The following is an 8760-nucleotide window of genomic DNA, read 5'->3' as shown; positions in this document are numbered from 1 at the left end:
AGTTGTCTAGTGTAAAAAATAAACATCACTGCGTTCTGAAATTTTCACTTTTATTTAGTACATATTTTAGTAATATACACAGAAAATTTCAGATAAATATATGCATAAATAAACAAATTATGTGATTTTATGCCATGTATTGTATCCCCTTACGGCGCATGGATTATAACGTCAAAGTGTCTAAAACAGCGTCACGTTTTATCTTTGCTGAAAATGAAGTTGGATGAGTCCGACTTAAATTTAGGAATTTCATTGATACACATTCTTTAGTCTCCATAAACAGCCGAAGAACCAATTGGCACCCTCATGCGATCTTCTGAAGATTTCTCAGCAAGTTACGGACAATATTCTCACCATCATTCAACTAATAGAAAATCTCATATCGGCGGTCTACTGTGACAGCGTCTTTTGCTATTACATTAGGAGTTTCTCTGTATGTTTTGTACTCCCCTGGGACTCGATCAAAAAAGAATTCGCTAAGAAAACTCCTATTTCATTTGTATACTTAAGATATGGTGATATTTTTATAATCTTTTTTCTTCTGTGGTCATTTCAAGTCTCTAAAGGTGTCATTACAACATCGAATTAAAACGAAACTGCTCTCCGGTGCGCCGTAACGTCATAAAACGTCGCCATTTTTCGTGTGTGGTGTTTACCACTTTCCCATTTCGAATGCTCGAGAAACTGCGAAAAATTAACCAAATGCCTTAAAATTTTTACAAAGACTACAAAATTGATTGTGGAATTGAATTAGGATAATTTTAATCCAAATCTTATGTATTTAAAACTTTTATTTTGAATTCAAACTTGTGTATTCTTTAATAAAACCTTGGTTTTTTGTCCGTGCGCCGTAGGACAATACCCCGTGCACATTCAAGCATAATAAAATCTTTATTTTTGCCTATATTTCATCAAAAAAATTATCATGCACTTATATATATGATAAATAAACATTTACTGAAATTTTCAGCTTAGTGCGCCCATTACTTTTCGAGAAAAACGCTTTGTTCACGATTTTACGGGAAAACCCTCGTATGTATACATTCTACAAATACTCTCCTCAACATTTAAAAATATGACCTTTATTATTACGTGCACTTTCTCGCATAAAATTTAAAGAATCGCCCTTCTCATAATGGACTTCTATCAGTTTATGTTGTTGTGAGTTTACCACATATAAAAATGCCTACATCTGTTTTTTTTTTTACAGAAGGTTGGGAAATTTTTGGATAAGAAGCACTCCAACCACTATAAAGTCTATGACTTGTGCAGTAAGTAATGATTATTTAAAATTCACATGTTGATGTTCTCTTTGAAATTCTCTTTGTCTCTCTTCCTCCTTCTATCCTGGGCACTATATTTATCATTCAATATTTCTAGGTGAACTGACATACAATAGAGATGTTTTCCACAACAGAGTCGAAAAAGTTAGGGTAGACGACCATAATGTTCCGAGACTCAAGTAGGTGGCAAAAGGAGGTTCTTTTTGTAGTTAATATGAGAGAGAAAGAGAAATTTTCAGGGAATATTTCTAAATCATTTGATTTTTAAAACGTTGTAGGGATATGATCAACTTCTGTGAAGACGTTAAAGACTGGTTAAAAGCAGACGAGAGGAACATTATAGCTGTCCATTGTAAAGGTGGAAAAGGGCGAACTGGAACCATGATATGTACCTGGCTCATCCATACCGAACTGTTTGAACAAGCTCAGGTATACGCTTAGATACTACTAACATAGACCATGAGTTTTACCTGGCTCATCCATACTGAGTTATTTGAACAAGCTCAGGTATATACTTAGACAACAACCATGACATAGGCCATGATTTGTACATAGCTCATCCATACCGAACTATTTGAACAAGCTCAGGTATACACTTATGAAATATCCAAATATGAAACAGATGTGTCAGACTCTGTGGTATCTTTTATCTCAAGCTCACCAGGATATATCGTGTCGACATAAGAATGGAAATTACAATTGTTAATTGACAATACGTATGGCACGCCAAATTCACAAAAATGAGATAAACATAGTTTCACAGGCGATAAACTGAAGGTCACAGCGGAAAACTATTTTCTTAATCTTATTTTAATAAACAATCAATCAACCGTCCTTGCTCATTGAAACACGTGATATGAAATATATGAAAAAAACGTACAGTATTCAAGCTCAAAAGTCCATAATACAATACAAAATAGGAGCAGAGCAAACATGGACCTCCAGGACATCAAAGGCGGGATCAGGTGCCATGGAAGTGTGAACATTCCAATTAGACTGGTCACACCAGCTTTGTGCACCTTGTATACTTGGAAAATAATGAAAAAATCCGTCTACAATTTTATTGTTCAAGCAATGGCCTAAGAATTAGTATGTAAAATTCAGTAAGCATTAATTTTGATTTAATGACAGATTGTATTTGCTGGTCAAGGTCATGTGCATTGCATCGACAATAGAACTTATGAAATTATGATTTTAAAACTATTTTACTAGGTCTTCTGAGAGAAAGTAAGGAGCAAAATATGTCCTAAATTAATCCACACGGAACTGTCAGACCAAGCTCAGGTGTATACAAATAGATAACGGGTACTATAATAAAGTGTACGTGACTTGTACGTGTGGAACTGTTTTAACGAACTTAGGTATAGATTATAAGAACTGTGGGTTGTTCTTGACTAAGATACCGTAGATTTCACTGTTAGAAGTTATAAGCATAAGGAACTTTGAACAAAATGAGTACCCGGGTTATAAAAAAAAATGATGAAGATCTAGAACAGCGATCGAGCTTAAAATGCTAAACACAATACAAATTTGTGAACTTTGCACAAAATGCAGACCTCTGGGTACTTGAGGGGTAGGATAAAGTGGCCCAGAAGAGTAAGCGTCCTCCTCGACCAACTACACCCGATAAAATCCGTAGTCAAATTAAGTAAAAAACAATGACCTTCAAATTGATATGAAATATCAAAATACGACCCAATGATAGGGGTATGCAAACAAGTTCATTATAACGACTACAGAAGAAATGCTGGAATTAAAATTGATCGTAAATGGACCTTTGAGCTTGAATACTGTTCGTTAACTCTATATATTTCATTGTACAGATTACTGTCAATTTTTTTCAGTAGCCTTTTCTGTTAAAATTTTCATCATAATCACGGTTGTACGAGGGCCGTTCAAAAATTACGCGGACTGTGCTATTATTTACTATTACAGACGTCATATAGTTATAAAATTTCACAGAAATATGTATCTTAAAGATTCCAATAAATTTTGGGCAAAATTCTACTAAAATTATCGGTATGTTGATATCGTTGATGGAGAGGTACGGCGCACGACCAAAAAATTGAAGCAAAAAAATGCATGCGGGTTCAAAAATTTAACTCATTGATTTTCTAAAATTCGCGATATTTTTCAACAATTTTCTCAAATGTACTTTTAAATTGTTCTATTATTATGTATTAAGACTTCGGACGTAATATATGAAGTACTAACAGAAATATAGTGATTTTTCTCTGATGCGATTCCCGTGAAAACGACTGTGAAAATGACGTCTCCTGAATTGACGGCGCACCACACTTTTGTTAAAATATGTGTAATGCTCGAGATATCGGCAACATAGATCTAAAATATGCATAATAAAGCATGTAGTCAACTAGGCTACTCGTGACATTCGCCCACAAATAGCAAATTGAAATTTTAGACAGTTAGACCTCTGTTAAAAAGGCTATACGGGAGGACGGGAAGAAGATTATAGACGAAAAGTTAACTTTATCCGGACTGTAAAGAACGTGAATGAGAGTCACCAATATCACACTATATCTAATTAAGTAGTTTTTGGTTTTAATACAAAAAAAAAAGAATATTCTTTACTTGTTTAATAGATTTTAAGCTTGACAAGAATAGTGTTTTGATGTTGAGTAGATAAGGTAACTCAAACTATACAGATACTCAAGGGAAAATGTTGAAAAAATGAAAGTTTAATCACATATTTTTCGTAATGCTTGTGACGTCGAAGATTTTGCTGCGCCGTGACTTAGTGGTATGTCCTGAAAATCACTCAAAATTAATACCACTTTACAACATTTTGATATGAAATTTTGAAGACCATATAAGTAAAGATTCTTTTATATCATTTGTGAAATTTTGCCCGATTATGTCGTCAAATATTTCTTCTGTGCAACAAGTCCGCGTAATTTTTGAACGGCCCTCGTAGTTGTTATAAATAAAAAAACTGGAGCCAATACACAGTCCTTGACAGAATAACAGTTTTAGTTTTTGCATGCATGACAGTCTTTTTGTCTTTTTGAAAAGGAGAGCTTGAACTACTTTGGAGAGCGAAGGACAGACAGACGGGAAGGAAAAATGTTCCAGGGGGTAGAAACACCCAGCCAGGTAAGCTACCCAAAGAGAAGATTTTATCTGATGTCATCAAAAAAAGTTTTGTTAAAGAGTAATGACGAAACGCAACATTGAATGAGTTCCTCTCTTGAATTGTTAGAAATGTTCCAAGACATTTCCATAAACAATAATAAGATGAAGTAAACAGCTCATAGATTTTTTCCATTTTATGATGTGATTTTTAGAAATCGAACAACATTTTCATCATAATTTGCACACTGCATAGCAGTTAAATAAAATCAATATACGAGGGGTGATCAAAAAGTTCGTGAACTAATTTCTTTCATAAAAGAAGAAATATTTGGTGTTAATGTTGATTATATTTTAAATTAATCCTCCTGGATTATAATGCACATCAACCACCGTTCTGGGCATGGGTGAATCACGTGATATTGGTGGTCACGTGACCCCCTACGTAGCGTTCTGTCACAAAAGTTGAAAGATTTTTCCGAGTTTTATATTTCTTTCCATGTGAGTTAATTTTTATGACAAGAACAGTTAATTTGTCAGAAATGGCCATATCTCGGCAACAGAATGGGTGGATAATAACATCCTTTCCAAAAATAAGCATGGCGACCATTAAAACACAAATCTTCTGTCTCAGGAGAGACCTTTATTAAAGGTGGATAGAGAATGGGTGCATCCTTTTTATCATATCTAATATGTTTAAAATCTAAAGTAAACGATATCTTAGGTATTTAATACTTATATCATTGTTCAAATATTCAACTATTTTTCAAAGTGCTAATTGGAGGTCTTTGATAGCAAATTGCTTAATTAAAAATACATATCTTTTCAAACTTGCTTTCACTGGGCTTTTTAACCATCAGCCTTCCTTCACTAAACGATTAATCCAATCATTAATTGAATTTATAGGAACTCATTTATCTTAATAAACTGTGTACAAATTATCATATGATACTGTAGAGGGATTTCTAAGATATTCCAATAAATTGTACAGTCGTTTGTTGAACGAGTTCGACTGAGACAACCATTTTTCGTCACAAGTGACCTAAATAGTGACGTCATTTTCACATTATGACGTCACAAACAAGGACAGAAACTTTATTCAGCATATGCTATTTATAGACCTTGTGTATGGCTATGTGTGTACCGAATTTCATTCTAATCTGAATTGTGGTTTTGTAGATATAGAGATAGTTTGCGAACGTTTTGATCACCCCTCGTAGAATTATATATTGATATAAAAGCCATTGAATGAATGGAATATTAATATCATTCAAGAAAAGTGCGTTGTGATGTAATTTTCTTTTTGTATACTGTATTAAAAAACTTGCATAATTTTGATTTAGTACATCTTATGCATGTATAGCATCACTTTTTTGTAAAGATCTTTCTATAGTACATTAAAACATTGTCTCCATATTTCTTATAAAATCTGAGTTTACTTTTCATCTCAGTAGAGTTTTTTTTCTATTATTGAAAACACAACATCAATATTTAAAGTAACTATCTTCTCAATCCTCTATATCTAGAGCCGTTACGTCGAGTATTATGAGAAAGTAAAATGGGATCTTGGTGGAGAGTTACCCCCATTAGAAGAATCCGAATCTCTTCCATACACATTACTTCCATTAAAGGTAATATAAAACATTGAATTGATGAGTTGGATAATTTTGAATTTCTAACAAAAAGTATGTCTTTTATTATATTAACTGTATGATTATCTTATATGTATCAAAAATTCCTTTTTATATCAAAGTTCTATAATTTTAGCAACAGAGGTGTTCAACACTTATGTTTTATGACAGATATATTCTTTTGTCTGTGTGTGTTCTTGTAAAGCTTTAGGAAAAATAAATTTTGGGTTTAATTAAAACAATTATGATCTCTGACATGATTTTCTTGGTATCGTATCAAATTTTACAGAAAAAAACGTACTTTTGATTTAAAATACGTACATTGTATGCATGTTTATTTGAAATTATGGTAGTCGTATGTATTGGTTATCTGTTGCATTTACTGAGGATTAAACGATTAGTTGCAGAAAAAGAATGGAAGGAAACCATGTTCTTTTACATGTAGAAACTTTTTTCAGCCCTCTCGGTATATACAATATTTATATCTATTTTATTCTGGTTTGTTGTTATCAGGCGTGGGTAAGGGTAACGGGTCAGACCTCGGTCTCCAAATCTGGCTGGGGGACAAAAAGTGTGGGGAGTGGAAATTCAGCAATCCAGAGCACGTCAAGGTAAGTAAGTAGAGATTGATGTGAGGGGCTAATAGAGAAACCTTATTCTGTTATCGCCGTTTTACTGAAAAAGAAGTTTAGAGATTACATTAATACTTTGCCTTATATGATATTTACAGTTAGAATACTCAAAAGAAGAGGATTACATTGACATTACATTATTACATTGCCCTCCTCTCTCGGAAGACGTCAAATGCCGTTTTATATCTACATCTGTAAGTCAATCAATTCATAGTTTTTCAATGAACATTTCTTTACTGAAACAAAGTAACATGATGAAAAGTTTAAATATATTTTTAATACCTAATATGCATCATTTCTGTTTTCATAAAAGAATCATTTTCGTTTTCATACCGTCTTTTTGTTTGTAATGGTGTTAGATGTTGAAAAAACTGATTTTTTTTTAATTTTTCTCACAGAGAAACATTCCAAAAGTTTACGATAACTGCGCATTTTATTTCTGGTTCCATACTGCCTTTATTGAGAAAAATAGGTAAGTTTGAGTATAAGAAATATTTGTATGAGATTTTAATTGAAACATCTTAATAAAGGTCGTGCGTTCTATGGAATTGAAATATTGTATTCTTACTTTACAGGGGCATAGACACAGTTTCTCTTTTGTTATGTAAACAAGGCTTGTGTCATGTTTTTTTTTTTTTTACATAGGTCAAATATACTAATAGATGTTTGTTCAAAGCGGATTTTTTTCAATAAAGAAGTTAATTACAAATACGATTAGACAGTTTCTAGTGATTTGCTGAATTTTGTTCTGTTGTGAATATGATATTTTATACATGTGTTGTATATGTAAACAGAAACAAGGAACGAGTATTGTTTACATTATGAAAGATTTTAAGTTCTGTATTTCCTATGTAAATCAACAAATGATGTTCATATTTTTGCTGATCATTAGAACTTCCTAAGTAAGGAATTGCAAACATTAAAATTGTTTTTAAAAAATCTCAGTTGAAACTGTCCATGTCCCTTTAAGGGACCAAATCAGTATTTTTGAAGAATTTTCATTCAAATCTACAATATCTATATAATATTTTTTGACAAATCTTTCAGATGTAATTTTTAGCAGCATAATTGAGTAACCAATTTGGTTCTGTAGTTTGCATGGGAGTATACATTTCCCTGTCTTCAAAGAAATAGATTTCAAGCCTTACTTTCAATATCTGTGTTTGTATAAAATTATTAAAGAACTACACGTACCCATATGTAAAAATATTACATTTGACACTTTCTGCATATGTAAAATTGCTGCTGATTACATGTACATTTATTGCTATGGTATATAAAATTATTTCAATTAATTACAGATTATACATACCTCGGGATGAGATAGACAATCCACATAAAAAACGAGCACAGAAAGCTTTCAGGGAATCCTTCAGCGTCACAGTGAACTTCAAAGGGAGATAACGTCTACCATGTCAAGGGAGGCAACTGTCTGATTACCGCAACATGATCTCATTTTATGACAAGTACACTCAGATTTTTATCGTGTTTAAGATTCCCTGTGAATTTTACTTCTCCATGCTCTTTGTTAAACTGGCAGCTAGATATTTCACTTTTATAGTATGCATATTTTTAAAATACAGAAATTACATTTTACAATTGACCTATTGACTATCAGGATGACTTGCATAAAAATTAAAAATGTTTAGAGAGAGAGAGAGAGAGAGAGAGAGAGAGTTAAATGTACTAGTTACTGTAGTAGTAATGTAAAATAGATATGTGATTTTTAAAATTGATATGTGAAATAAAATTCAGGGCATTGTTTGTAGATTTGTAATTAGAATATACCTAAACATTGATAATTTACTATAATATTATATCTGTTCAGTTCTCACTAAAATGAATGTATAATGTTTTTATAAGCATATGACCTTTGATTATATTTTGTTAAAAATAAAATAAAAGAAAAGTAAAAAGATACATCTTTTGCTCTTTTTGAGAACAGAACTATTTTTATTTTTCGTATATTTATAGATTTTTCACGTTTATATAAAGGCAAATGCTATAATATATAATCTTTTGGTGTAGCTGCTGAATCATATGTAAAATAAAGTAAAGGGATAAATCTCCAGTACATTTGCACTCAAATCTCCCCCATAGTAATGTAACTATTATTTTATCCCG

General features: G+C 32.1%; 1 pseudogene; it reads left to right on the top strand.

Annotated features, from left to right (window-relative positions):
* Positions 1 to 1210: 1210 nt before the first annotated feature.
* On the top strand, positions 1211 to 8448 carry LOC134252619 (phosphatidylinositol 3,4,5-trisphosphate 3-phosphatase TPTE2-like; annotated as a pseudogene).
* Positions 8449 to 8760: the final 312 nt, after the last annotated feature.

The sequence above is a fragment of the Saccostrea cucullata genome, unplaced genomic scaffold (assembly GCF_032062105.1).
Source record: "Saccostrea cucullata isolate Sc308-1 unplaced genomic scaffold, CSIRO_AGI_Scuc_v1 ctg23743, whole genome shotgun sequence".
NCBI lineage: Eukaryota > Metazoa > Mollusca > Bivalvia > Ostreida > Ostreidae > Saccostrea > Saccostrea cuccullata.
The sequence above is the reverse complement of the archived record's forward strand: the minus strand, read 5'-3'. Positions and strand labels throughout refer to the sequence as shown.